Raw genomic sequence first — 15,500 nt, 5'->3', positions numbered from 1 at the left:
TGATAAAATACAACTTTCATGATGAAACATTAAGCAACATAGGTATAGAAGGAACACTACTCTACACAATCAAGGCAATATATGACAAATTCACAGCCATCCTCATACTGAATGGGGAGAAGCTGGAAACATTTCCATTAAGATTTAGAGGGAGGCGGCAAGATGGCGGAATAGGAACGGAGCACACGATTAGTCCGGAGAGAGAGACAGGTTAATATAAGTGGAGATACTGCAGGGTCAAGGAAGAGTAGGGGATGAAACAGCATAGGAAACTCTTCCGGAACTAGTGATTCACAGTGTACCTGCGTGGAGAGCGTGGGAGCTCAAGTTCGGGACACCAGCAGCAGACTCAACGCACCAGCGCTGGAACGCGAGGTGAGCCGAACCACAATAGCCCGAGACACCAGCGGGCAAGCGGAAAGAGGAGGCTAGAGGGAATGAGGCTTGAAACTTCGTGGGGAAAAGTTCACCAGGCTAACTAGAAGAGAGAGAGGAAAAAAATAAAAAAAGCGACCGATACGGACACAAGTTTATCTCTCTCCGCTCACCTCTCAAAGGCGAGCAAGACAGAGCAGGCGCCATTTTGGACATACGTCATAAGCAGGGCGACCTCAGGTCTGCACCGGCCCTGAGCCTAACAGAAAAACATGGCTCTGGGGGGAGGGGTGAAATAACAGGAGATTAGCATCTAACTTGGCAACCCAGTGGGAGATTTCAGGAGAATTGGAGCCCACACTGAGGGCAGCACAGATTCCCTGTGTGGTCCTTGGGAAAGAGCTTCCGATCTCTGGCTCCTGTGGGTATATCATTTGCCTGCTAACTACCTCCAATTACGTTCAGCTGTGCGGAATTACTTCCCTTTTGAATCAAAAAAGAGAGAGATTTACCACACCTAACCTGGGAGTGTCATCTTTGACACACCCTCAGCCCTGAGAACCAAACACAGCTCTCAGTCCACGCTCATCTCAAGCCTCTAAGGCACCACTGAAAGCAGACAGTCCACTTAATATAGAGCCATAGTGTAACAAGAAAAAACACCACAGTGAAGAAACCAAATATCTCCAACATGCCAAACAACAAACGCAAAAACCGAGGTAACAAGAACAAGGAAGACACTATGACACCCCCAAATGAAAAAGACACCCCAATCCAAGATTATGAAGATGAGGAGATTGAAGAAATACAAGAAGCAGATCTCAAAAAATTGATAAGAACATTAAGAAGTTCTCAAAAACAAATTCTTGAACTACAGAAATCCTTAATGGACAAGGTAGAAAATCTCTCTCGTGAAAATGAAATATTAAGGAGGAATCAAAATGAAATGAAACAACTAGTGGAACAAGAAACTGTGATAATGACGAGAAATCATAATGAAATGAAGAATTCAATAGATCAAATGACAAACACATTAGAGAGTCTTAAAAACAGAATGGGCGGGCCGGCGCCGTGGCTTAACAGGCTAATCCTCCGCCTTGCGGCGCCGGCACACCAGGTTCTAGTCCCGGTTGGGGCGCCGGATTCTATCCCGGTTGCCCCTCTTCCAGGCCAGCTCTCTGCTGTGGCCCGGGAAGGCAGTGGAGGATGGCCCAAGTGCTTGGGCCCTGCACCCGCAAGGGAGACCAGGAGAAGCACCTGGCTCCTGGCTTCAGATCAGCGAGATCCGCTGTCTGCAGCGGCCATTGGAGGGTGAACCAACGGCAAAGGAAGACCTTCCTCTCTGTCTCTCTCACTATCCACTCTGCCTGTCAAAAAACAAAAAAAAAAACAAAAAAAAAAAAACAGAATGGGCGAAGCAGAAGAGAGAATATCAGACTTAGAAGACAGAGAACAGGAAAGGAAACAATCAAATCAAAGAAAAGAAGAAGAAATCAGAAATCTAAAAAATACTGTCAGGAATCTACAGGATACTCTTAAAAAACCCAACATTCGAGTTCTAGGAGTACCTGAAGGCATGGAGAGAGAGAAAGGATTAGAAGGCCTTTTTAGTGAGATACTAGCAGAAAATTTCCCAGGTTTGGAGAAAGACAGAGACATCCTAATACAGGAAGCTCATAGAACCCCTAATAAACATGACCAAAAGAGATCCTCACCACGACACGTCATAATCAAACTCACCACAGTGAAACACAAAGAAAAGATCCTAAAATGTGCAAGAGAGAAACGCCAGATTACTCTCAGAGGATCTCCAATTAGACTCACAGCTGACTTCTCTTCAGAAACCCTACAAGCTAGGAGAGAATGGCGAGACATAGCCCAGGTGCTAAGAGAGAAAAACTGCCAGCCCAGAATATTATATCCTGCAAAGCTCTCATTTATAAATGAAGGTGAAATAAAGACCTTTCACAGCAAACAGACATTGAAAGAATTTGGCGCCACTCGCCCAGCCCTGCAAAAGATGCTTAAAGATGTGTTACATACAGAAACACAGAAACACGGTCACCAATATGAAAGAAGGTAAAGGTAGGAAACCTCACACCAAAAGATCACAGGAATCTCAAACCATATATTAGAAAGTATCTTTGGCTAATGGCAGGGCAAAGTTACTCCTTCTCAATAGTCACATTAAATGTTAATGGCTTGAACTGTCCAGTTAAAAGACACCGATTGGCTGATTGGGTTAAGGAACAAAACCCATCCTTTTGCTGCTTACAAGAAACCCATCTATCCAACAATGATCCATACAGGCTGAGAGTGAAAGGCTGGAAAAAGATATACCACGCCAACAGAAATGAAAAGAGAGCGGGCGTAGCCATCTTAATATCGGACAACATAAACTTTACCACAAAAACTGTTAGGAGAGACAAAGAGGGGCACTATATAATGATTAAGGGATCCATTCAACAGGAAGATATAACGATTATCAATGTATATGCACCTAATTACAGGGCACCAGCTTATTTAAAAGACTTGTTAAGGGACTTAAAGGGAGACTTAGACCCCAATACAAGAGTACTGGGGGACTTCAATACTCCACTCTCAGAGATAGACAGATCAACAGGACAGAAGATCAACAAGGAGACAGTAGATTTAAATGACACTATAGCCCAAAAGGATCTAACAGATATCTACAGAACATTTCATCCTACATCTTAGGACTTTACATTCTTCTCAGCAGTACATGGAACCTTCTCTAGGATTGACCACATACTAGGCCATAAAGCAAGTCTCAGCAAATTCAAAAGAATTAGAATCATACCATGCAGCTTCTCAGACCACAAAGGAATGAAATTGGAAATTGGCAACTCAGGAATCCCTAGAGCACGTGCAAACACATGGAGATTGAACAACATGCTCCTGAATGAACAATGGGTCATAGAAGAAATTAAAAGAGAAATCAAAAATTTTCTGGAAGTAAATGAGGATAACAGCACAACATACCAAAACCTATGGGATACAACAAAAGCAGTGTTAAGAGGAAAGTTTATATCAATAGGTGCCTACATCAAGAAATTGGAAAGGCACCAAATAGATGAGCTTTTAAGTCATCTCAAGGATCTAGAAAATCTGCAGCAAACCAAACCCAAACCCAGTAGGAGAAGAGAAATAATTAAAATCAGAGAAGAAATCAACAGGATTGAATCCAAAAAAACATTACAAAAAATCAGCCAAACGAGGAGCTGGTTTTTTGAAAAAATAAACAAAATTGACACCCCATTGGCCCAACTAACTAAAAAAAGAAGAGAAAAGACCCAAATCAATAGGATCAGAGATGAAATGGGAAACGTAACAACAGACGCCACAGAAATAAAAAGAATCATCAGAAATTACTACAAGGACTTGTATGCCAGCAAACAGGGAAATCTATCAGAAATGGACAGATTCTTGGACACATACAACCTCCCTAAATTGAGCCAGGAAGACATAGAAAACCTAAACAGACCAATAACTGACACAGAAATTGAAGCAGTAATAAAGGCCCTCCCAACAAAGAAAAGCCCAGGGCCAGATGGATTCACTGCTGAGTTCTACCAGACATTTAGAGAAGAACTAACTCCAATTCTTCTCAAACTATTCAGAGCAATCGAAAAAGAGGGAATCCTCCCAAATTCTTTCTATGAAGCCACCATCACCTTAATTCCTAAGCCAGAAAGAGACGCAACATTGAAAGAGAATTACAGACCAATATCCCTGATGAACATAGATGCAAAAATACTCAATAAAATTCTGGCCAATAGAATGCAACAACACATCAGAAAGGTCATCCACCCAGACCAAGTGGGATTCATCCCCGGTATGCAGGGATGGTTCAACATTCGCAAAACAATCAACGTAATACACTACATTAACAGACTGCAGAAGAAAAACCATAGGATTCTCTCAATAGACGCAGAGAAAGCATTTGATAAAATACAACACCCTTTCATGATGAAAACTCTAAGCAAACTGGGTATGGAAGAACATTCCTTAATACAATCAAAGCAATATATGAAAAACCCACAAGCAACATCCTATTGAATGGGGAAAAGTTGGAAGCATTTCCACTGAAATCTGGTACCAGACAGGGATGCCCTCTCTCACCACTGCTATTCAATATAGTTCTGGAAGTTTTGGCCAGAGCTATTAGGCAAGAAAAAGAAATTAAAGGGATACAAATCGGGAAGGACGAACTCAAACTATCCCTCTTTGCAGATGATACGATTCTTTATTTAGGGGACCCAAAGAACTCTACCAAGAGACTGCTGGAACTCATCGAAGAGTTTGGCAAAGTAGCAGGTTATAAAATCAATGCACAAAAATCAACAGCCTTTGTATACACAGGCAATGCCACGGCTGAGGAAGAACTTCTAAAATCAATCCCATTCACAATAGCTACAAAAACAATCAAATACCTTGGAATAAACTTAACCAAAGACGTTAAAGATCTCTACGATGAAAACTACAAAACCTTACAGAAAGAAATAGAAGAAGATACCAAAAAATGGAGAAATCTTCCATGCTCATGGATTGGAAGAATCAATATCATCAAAATGTCTATTCTCCCAAAAGCAATTTATACATTCAATGCAATACCCATCAAGATCCCGAAGACCTTCTTCTCAGATCTGGAAAAAATGATGCTGAAATTCATATGGAGACACAGAAGACCTCGAATAGCCAAAGCAATCCTGTACAACAAAAACAAAGCCGGAGGCATCACAATACCTGATTTTAGGACATACTACAGGGCAGTTGTTATCAAAACAGCATGGTACTGGTACAGAAACAGATGGATAGACCAATGGAACAGAATAGAAACACCAGAAATCAATCCAAACATCTACAGCCAACTTATATTTGACCAAAGATCCAAATCTAATCCCTGGAATAAGGACAGTCTATTCAATAAATGGTGCTGGGAACATTGGATTTCCACGTGCAGAAGCTTGAAGCAAGACCCATACCTATCACCTTACACAAAAATTCACTCAACATGGATTAAAGACTTAAATTTACGACCCGAAACCATCAAATTATTAGAGAGAATTGGAGAAACCCTGCAAGATATAGGCACAGGCAAAGACTTCCTGGAAAATACTCCAACAGCACAGGCAGTCAAAACCAAAATTAACATTTGGGACTGCATCAAATTGAGAAGTTTCTGTACTTCAAAAGAAACAGTCAGGAAAGTGAAGAGGCAACCAACAGAATGGGAAAAAATATTCGCAAACTCTACTACAGATAAAGGATTGATAACCAGAATCTACAAAGAAATCAAGAAAATCCACAACAACAAACAACCCACTTAAGAGATGGGCCAAGGACCTCAATAGACATTTTTCGAAAGAGGAAATCCAAATGGCCAACAGACACATGAAAAAATGTTCAAGATCACTAGCAATCAGAGAAATGCAAATCAAAACCATGATGAGGTTCCATCTCACCCCGGTTAGAATGGCTCACATTCAGAAATCTACCAACAACAGATGCTGGAGAGGATGTGGGGAAAAAGGGACACTAACTCACTGTTGGTGGGAATGCAAACTGGTTAAGCCACTATGGAAGTCTGTCTGGAGATTCCTCAGAAACCTGAACATAACCCTACTATACAACCCAGCCATCCCACTCCTTGGAATTTACCCAAAGGAAATTAATTTGGCAAATAAAAAAGCCATCTGCACATTAATGTTTATTGCAGCTCAATTCACAATAGCTAAGACCTGGAACCAACCCAAATGCCCATCAACAGTAGACTGGATAAAGAAATTATGGGACATGTACTCCATAGAATACTATACAGCAGTAAGAAACAACGAAACCCAGTCATTTGCAACAAGATGGAGGAATCTGGAAAGCATCATGCTGAGTGAATTAAGCCAGTCCCAAAGAGAAAAATATCATTTGTTTTCCCTGATCGGTGACAACTGAGCGCCAAAGGGGAAACCTGTTAAGTGAAATGGACACTATAAGCAACAATGAACTGATCAGCTCCTGTCCTGACTTTAGATGTACAATGTAATACTTTATCCATTTTAGTATTTGTTGTTGTTGTTGTGGTTCTAGTACTATTGGTTGAACTCAGTAATTAACACACAATTATTCTTAGGTGTTTAAATTTTAACTGAAAAGTTATCCCTGTTAAATCTAAGAGTGGAAAAAGAGAGGGAGGAGATGAAGAGCTATGGGTTATTTAACTATGTGCTTATTTTCAAAGGCTTGAATAATCACCTTGTAACAATGATCAGATTTGGTCTATGTTATGTCATGATTTTAAGGAATCTTATTTCAACCAGATATTTTGGATTTTGATATTGGTCTAGTATGCTATGTTATATGTGCATACATATTGTATGTCCACATGGGGAAATTTTATTAAGAGTTTTATTTTAAATGGCTTTTAGATAAGATTGTCCATAAATTTAAGCTGCTAAAATCAATCAAAGATACATTTTAATTTGTATGACCTGAATCTGTGTATCATATGTTTTAAACTTGTTGGTAGAAAGAAACTAAAAACATTTTATATGGTTGTGCTTAAGTTTACTGGTTAAACAAACTACACCATGTTAGATATTTAAGACGTGTTTTCAAATACATGATTCTTAAAATTTATAGAAGGCATTGGACCTTCCGGTAAATGTTTTATTAAGTTCTTATCTAAGGTTTGAAACGGTTTGCTAAGTATTCATGTAATATTGCTATTGTCAGCAAGTGATCTAGGACTTGCTCCCTCATTTCTCTATTCTAAGCCCAACTTGTTCTTTCATTTCTCTATTCTCTTCAAGGTAGGGAACTAATTCTACTATGAAGGAATCTGTAGGATGCACAATTTAATCTTTAGACCTTATAAGAGATGGCTAACATTTTTCTGTAATAGCATAGCCAAAATAAGAACTTAACTAATAATCTCATAGCTAGATTCACATCGCCATCAGCGAAGTATACAGTAAGTAGAAAAAAAAACCTCCCTTTCAGACCAAAGGGAAAGAAAGTTTTAAAGTGAGAATATAATTTTCCTCATAGGCATTGTCTACCTTAGAAAAACTACTACAGAACATGCCTGTGACTATAGACTTGTAGTTCAGGCCACCAAACATTAGAGATGGGACACGGGCACTCCCTTGACTTGCATCCTCTGGTCTGCTTTAACACAAACCAGGAGGAAAAGAAAACTAGGCATCAGAAGCAATGGGTGGCAGGCCTATTAATGGCTGATCTGTACAGTGATCTGCCCTCAAGGAGACCCAACAGGCCAGTCCAGTGCAGTGGCTTTCAATGTGGTAAGCCTGGGCTCCAGCAGAAGTCAGCTTGTGAAGAGCCCTGGCAGCTCTGCCAAGAGTTGGATCACTGGAAATGGACCTGACCTGGAATCGAAGGATGCCCAGGTCAGAGCCACAGATCTTATTGGCTCCAAGCTGAAAAGCCCTTCACTCAGCCCAACTTCCAAAGTGACCACTGCAGTTGAGGGGACAGCCAAGTAGGGTCAGCAACATTGCAGGCAGAACTGTAAATTTCTTGTTAGAGATGCCCCCTGCCTTGACCTGGCCAGCTCTCCTCCCAGGCCAGCCAAGTAATGAAAGTCAACAGAGTGCCTTCCCCTAGGAGGTTCACACCTCCCTTAGGATATACCCCATGTGAAGAGATAGATAGGTCTGGGCCTCTTAACTTACAAGGCATAAAGCCCAACAGATTATTATCAAGCCCCTTCTATCAGGTTCTATTTGCCTCTCAATCAGAAAAATTACTTGTAGCTTAGACAGCACCTTTCTTAGCTCCTCTAATAATGTCTCTGTCCTTTGTTCTAGACCCTGTGTAGTGCACTTGGGCCTCATTCCTTTGTAATCATAACCTCTACTCTACCACCAATGGCTCTACTCCCAACCTGTGTGTACTGATGGTCCTCTTCCCCACTTAATGCTGTATAATTGTTCAGACCTGGTTAAGCCCACTCTTAGGATCATTGGTTACTATCCTCAACCTGTCTTTTATGACCTTGTCTAAATATGATCAGAGTTGGGGAACTTGGAAGGCTTCCATAGCCTTGGCAACTCATGACGACAGCCTAGGGTGGTTACTGGCGCCATAAACTAGAGTGTCAATTTGTTGGGTCAACAACAGGAGCCACTGTGCGCTTGCTCCTGATGTGGGATCTCTGTCCTTAATGTACTGTACATTTTGATTTAATGCTATAACTAGTACTCAAACAGTATGTTTCACTTTGTGTTTCTATGTGGGTGCAAACTGTTGAAGTATTTATACTAAATTGATCTTCTGTATATAAATAGAATTGAAAATGAATCTTGATGTGAGTGGAAAGGGAGAGGGAGCGGGAGAGGGGAAGGTTGCGTGTGGGAGGGAAATTATGGGAAGGGGAAGCCATTGTAATCCATAAGCTGTATACTGGAAATTTATATTCATTAAATAAAAGTTAAAAAAAAAAGAGCAAACTGATATGATGCGACAATAAAATAGAAAAATTGAACTCTGTAAAAATTAAAATTTATTGTGCTTCATCTTCAATAAAATAAAAAAAAATCCAAAAAAAAAAAAAAGATTTAGAACCAGACAAGATGCCCACTTTCACCAACGCTATTCAGTATAATTCTGGAAGTGTTAGACATAGACATTAAGCAAGAACAAGTAATCAAAGGGATACAAATTGGAAAAGAGTAAGTCAAATTATTCCTGTTTATAGATGATACATTTCTATACATAGGAAACAAAGACTTTTCTGAGAGACTATGGAAACTCATAACAGAGTTTGGTGAATTTGAAGGATATAAAATTAACACAGAAAAATCAAAAGCTTTTGAATATAGAGACAAAACCATAGCTAAGAACCTGTAAGATCAGCTCCATTCACAATAGCTACATAAAACTTAAACACACTAGGATAAATTTAAACAAGGAAGTAAAATACCTATATGAGAAAAATTATGAAACATTAAAGACACATAAAATTGGAAAAACCTTCCATATTCATGGATTCAAAAAATTTATGTGATCAAAATGTAAATACTACTGAAAGCAATTTACAGATTCAATGTGATCCCAATCAAAATACCATTCTTCTCAGATCTAGAAAAATATGCTAAAACTCATATGTAAGCACAAGACCACCAAATAGCTAAAGAAATTTTAAACAACACAAAGAAACTCAGAGGCATCAAAATACCAGACTTCAAGACATACTACAGTTATAATAAAAATATCAAGGTACTGGCACAAAAATAGCCATGTAGACCAACAGAATAGAATAGAATCCCCAAAAGTCAATCCACACATCTACAACCAACTAGTCTTTGTCAAAGGATCTAAAATCAATCCCTGAAGAAAGAACTGTCTCTTCAACAAATAGTGCTTGGAAAACTGGATCTCCATGTATGGAAGTATGAAACAAGTCTCCTACCTTAAAACTTAAACAAAAAGCAACTCAAAATGTATTGAGGATCTAAATCTATGACTTGAGGCCATCAAATTACTAGAGAAGAACATTCAGGAAATTCTGCAAGACACTGGCATATCCAAAAATTTATTGGAAAAGACCATAGAAGCACAGGAAATAGAAGCAGAAATAGACAAATGGAATTTCATCAATTTAATAAGCATCTACACAGCAGAGGAAACACTTAACAAAGTGAATCAACAACTGACAGAATGGGAGACAATACTTGCAAACTATACAACTGATAAACCATTAAGATCTAGAACCTATAAAGAGCTCAAGAAATTCAACAACAACAAAATAATTCAGTTAAGAAATGAGTAAAGGACTTTAACAGGCATTTTTTAAGAGGAAACTCAAATGGCTAACAGATACATGAAAAACCACTCAGGATCATCAGTGATCAGGGAAATGCAAATCAAATCCACACTAAGGTTTCACCTCAACCCAGGTAGAATGGCTCTCACATTGAAATAAAAGAACAATAAATGCTGATGAGGATGGGGAAAAATGGTCCCTAATCCACTGTTGGTGGGAATGTAAATTAGTATAGCCATTGTGGAAGACAGTATGGAGATACATCAAAAAGCTGAAAATAGATCTACCGTATGATCCTGCCATTCTATTTCTAGGAATTTTCCCAAATGAAATGATATCAGCATGTTAAATTGCTTTCTGGACCCCCATGTTTACTGCAACTGAATTCATAATAGCTAAGATTTGGAATCAACCTAGATGTCCATCATTGAATGACTGGATAAAGAATATATGTTATATAGACACTATGGGATACTACTCAGCTGTAAAGAAGAGTGAAATCCTGTTTTTCACAAGCAAATGGATGTAACTGGAATCCATTATATTTAGTGGAATAAGCCATTCATAAAAAGAGAAATACCATGTTTTCCCTGATCTGTGGTAACTAATACAAAAACATAATGTATAATTATTTGCATTGTAATTGGTATAAATATATTCCTGAGCATAAACTCAGAGGAAATGGCTTAAAAGTTAAATTAACTTAATTATCATTTTTGTAACCACACAGGAAATATTTAGTTATTACATTATCATGGGTTCTGTTTCATTGAAAGAAATTATGAAGGACTAGCTGGCAAAAGTGCATACAGGCTTATAGCCTTTGTGTATATTCTGACTAAACTGGGGTCCTTTTGCTTGTTAAACTCCCCAGCCAATTTACTGTAATGTAAATTTAAGATATGTTATCACAAAAACTAAAAAGAAAGACATTGAATTTGTCAAAACTTAAGTAAAAATGACATAGAAAAAAGAAAAGTCTGATAATAGAAATTCATATTTCAAATTGAGTATATTTTACAGTAAGAAATTACATAATATTTAATAGACAGCTGCATAATATACATTTCATATTTCTAATGTCTTAAGTCTGATTTAAACTGAGATAAAACAGTGATTTTACTTTTTATATGTAGTATCTGAAAGTGATTCAGGAATGTTTCAGCATACACTGATGACTAATGTGATGCATAACATTGACAAAATAAAAATAAATCCATATGATTGTCACAATGGATAAAAAGAAAGCATTTGATAAAATACAATACCATTTCATTATAAAATAATAAGAAATGGGTACAGAAGGAACATACTTCAGCCCAATAAAGGAAGTATGACAAGCCCACTGCTAACATCATGTAGAATGGGGAAACATTGCTACTATTTTGATTAAGATCTGGAACCAGACGAGGATCTCCACTGACACCTCTTTTATTCAATATAGTTCTTGAAGTTTTATTTTGAAATAAGGCAAGGCAAGGAAAAGAAACTAAAATGATACAAATTGGAAAGCTGGAAATAAAAATATTACAGCATATGATATGATTCTTTACACTGGGAAACAAAAAGTCACTCATAACAGACTATTAGAATTTACAAACTTATTCAGCAATTTTAGGACACAAAATCAACACACAAAAATTGATATCATTGATACATACCCACAATTATCTGGCTGAGAAAGGACAGAGAGAGACATGCCATTCAGAAAAGCTACCAAATGTTAAATAATGGGATAATTTTAACAGAAGATGTGAATGATCTCTACAATGAAAATCATAAAATATTAACGAAATAAACAGGAGATACAAAAAATGAAAACAATTTTCCATGGTTCAGCTATTGGAGAAATTAATATTATTCTAAGTGTTCATAGTATCCCCCTAATTTACAGATTTATTGTAATCCCCATCAAAATTATTTTAAGGGCATTCCTCACAGAAAAAATCCTAAATTCAATATAGAGATATAAAGACATCAAATGGCCAAAGAAATCATAAACAATAAAAACAAAGCTAGAAGTACCACAACACCAGATTTCAAGACACAGGGCTATTATAATCAAAACAGTATGGCACTTGCATAAACATTTAACTTGATGCCGAACAGGAACACCAGAAATAACTCTTCTCATTTATTTATTTTTTTTGGCAGGCAGAGTGGACAGTGAGAGAGAGAAACAGAAAGGTCTTCCTTTACCGTTGGCTCACCCTCCAATGGCTGCTGCGGCCAGCGCATCTCGCTGATCCGAAGCCAGGAGCCAGGTGCTTCCCCTGGTCTCCCATGGGGTGCAGGGCCCAAGCACTTGGGCCATCCTCCACTGCATTCCCGGGCCACAGCAGAGAGCTGGACAGGAAGAGGAGCAACCGGAACAGAATCCGGCGCCCCAAAGGGGACTAGAACCAGGGATGCTGGCCCCACAGGCGGAGGATTAGCCTAGTGAGCCGTGGCGCCAGCCATTCTTCTCATTTATAATCAATTAATCTTTGACAAACATGCTAGAAATCCCCTTGAAAAGGTATTGGGAAACTTGGATTTCTGCATGCAGAAGATTGAAACAAGACCTCTATACAAAAACTCGACTCACAATGAATGAAGGATATAACCTTAACATCTGAAACTATCACACTACTGGAAGAAAGCATAGAGGAAATGCTGTAGAGGATTACTCTAGGCAAAATTTTTTTTGTATAATACCCCAGAAGCACAAGCAATACAGCAAAAAATAGAAAAATGAGATTATATCAATCTTAATGTGTTTCTGCACAGCAAAGGAAACAAAGCAAAAGGAAAATTGACAGAATGGAAGAAAATACTTGCAAATTATGTATCTGATAAAATATTAATATCCAGAGTATATAAAGAGCCCACAAAATCAATAACAATATAATCTAGTAAAGAAATGGGCAAAGGGCCAGCGCCGTGGCTTAACAGCCTAATCCTCCACCTTGTGGTGCCGGCACACCGGGTTCTAGTCCCGGTTGGGGCGCCAGATTCTATCCCGGTTGCCCCTCTTCCAGGCCAGCTCTCTGCTATGGCCTGGGAAGGCAGTGGAGGATGGCCCAAGTCCTTGGGCCTGCACCCACATGGGAGACCGGGAGAAGCGCCTGGCTCCTGGCTTCAGATCAGCATGATGTGCCAGCAGCAGCAGTCATTGGAGGGTGAACCAATGGCAAAAAGGAAGACCTTTCTCTCTGTCTCTTTCTCACTATCCACTCTGTCAAAAAAAAAAAAAAAGAAATGGGCAAAGGATAGCAATGGATATTTTTCAAAGGAAGAAACACAAATTACCAACAGAAATATAAAAATGCTTAGTATCACTAGCCATTAGGGAGATGAAAATAAAAACCACAATGAGATTTCATCTCACCCAAGCCAGAATGGCTATGATGCCAAAATCAAAATATAAAAAATGCTGAAAAGGCTGTAGAGAAAAGGATACCCTGTTACAACATGGTGGGAATGCAAATTATTATACTATTGTGGAAAACCTCAATAAACTAAAGGTGCATTTCTTTTATGATCCAATTGTCTGAATCAGGGAAATATAACAAAATTACATTGAAATCAGCATATTTAAAATTAAATATAATGAAACCAGCATATCAAAGAGTTATTCCCATGTTTATTGCAGCCAAATCCACAACAGAAAGGATATGGAATCAGTCAAGATCGCCATAAACTGAAAGTCAGCTAAAGCAAATATTATATATACATGGCACAGTATGACCCAGCCTCAAAAAATGAATGAACTCCTGACATTTGCCACAAAAGCAACACACTCATGCTAAGTGAAAAGACAGACCCAGACACAACTATATCACATATCTCCTGTTATTTGTGGAAGTTTATATCAACCGAGTATAATAATTACATGGATATAGATTTGTATATAGTTATAAATACTGCTTTTCTGAATTATACCATGTATATGAGAATATGCCACTTTCCCCATGTTATGATCACTGCCATGAATCCATTTTGTAATACTAATATATTTGTTTTCAAAGAAGTAAACACAAAATATATTATTATGAGCTGCAGGCACCCCTTTGTGCTGTGGAACATTAAAATTTATTTATTCTGTTTTGGTACTCTTTCTCCAACCTTTCTCTATCCTGCCCCCAAAATCCTTAGTCTCTACTAATCATTATTCCAACTTCAGGTCTACATTTGATAAACTTGACAGGGATAAAATGTAATATTCAACTTTCGATGTCTGGCTGATTTCATCTAACATAATAACCTCCAGTTAAATCCATTTCGTGGCTAATGTTAGGAACTCATTCTTTTTATAGCCAAAATTTTTTTATTTTATATATTGCATTTTCTTCATCTATTCATGCATGCATCAATAGACACCTATGTTGATTTCATACCTTGCTATTTAGAATAGTGTTGGACACAGGAGCTTTCTTTCATGTGTTCATTTAAATTCCATTCACATTTATGATTAGATGTGGGATAGTTCTCTAAAATGGTCATATTCAATTTCATTCTAATAATTTATAAGGACCCCTTTTTTTCCACATCTTCATCAGCATTTTTTTGGTCTGAGAATATTACTCTAACTGGAATATTAATTTGCATACTTGACTCATGAGGGTATAAGAACCTAAACAGACCAATAAGCAAGATGGAGACTGAGTAAGTTATAAAGGACACATGCAATCGCCCAAAATTGATTCCTGAAGCCATGGGAAACCTAAGCGGGGCAATAATCAAGATGGAGATTGAATCAATGATAAAGACTCTCCTAACAAAAGTACAGAACTGGATGGTTTCACTGCTGAATTCCACCAAACTTTTAAAGAGGAACTAGTTCCAATTCCCAAACTATTCAAAACACTGAAAGGGAGGGAACCATCCAAAACTGGTTCTGTGAGGCCAGTATTAACTAAATTCCAAATTAAAAAAAGATACAAAAGAGAAAAAGAACTATAGACCAATATTCCTGATGATCATTGATACAAAAATCATCAACAAAATACTAGCTAACCAACAACACATATGAAGTGGGATTTATCAACATACAGAAAATAATAAATATGACAGATCACATTAACAAATAAAAGTAAACCATAAGATTATCTCAAAAGATGCAGAATAACAACTTGATAAAATACAACATCCTCTCATGAAAAAACCTTCATGCCTTAACATATTCAAGGCAACAGATGACAGATTCACAGGCAGCCTCATACTGAATGAGCAAGCATTTCTTCTAAGGCCAAGAACCAGGCAAGGATGTCCACTCACCATTGATAGTCAATACTGTTCTGAAAATTTCATTCAGAGCCATTTTGACAAGGAAAATAAA

This window comes from Lepus europaeus, chromosome 18, assembly GCF_033115175.1.
Source record: "Lepus europaeus isolate LE1 chromosome 18, mLepTim1.pri, whole genome shotgun sequence".
Taxonomy (NCBI): Eukaryota; Metazoa; Chordata; class Mammalia; order Lagomorpha; family Leporidae; genus Lepus; species Lepus europaeus.
This window is presented reverse-complemented; position numbering follows the sequence as displayed.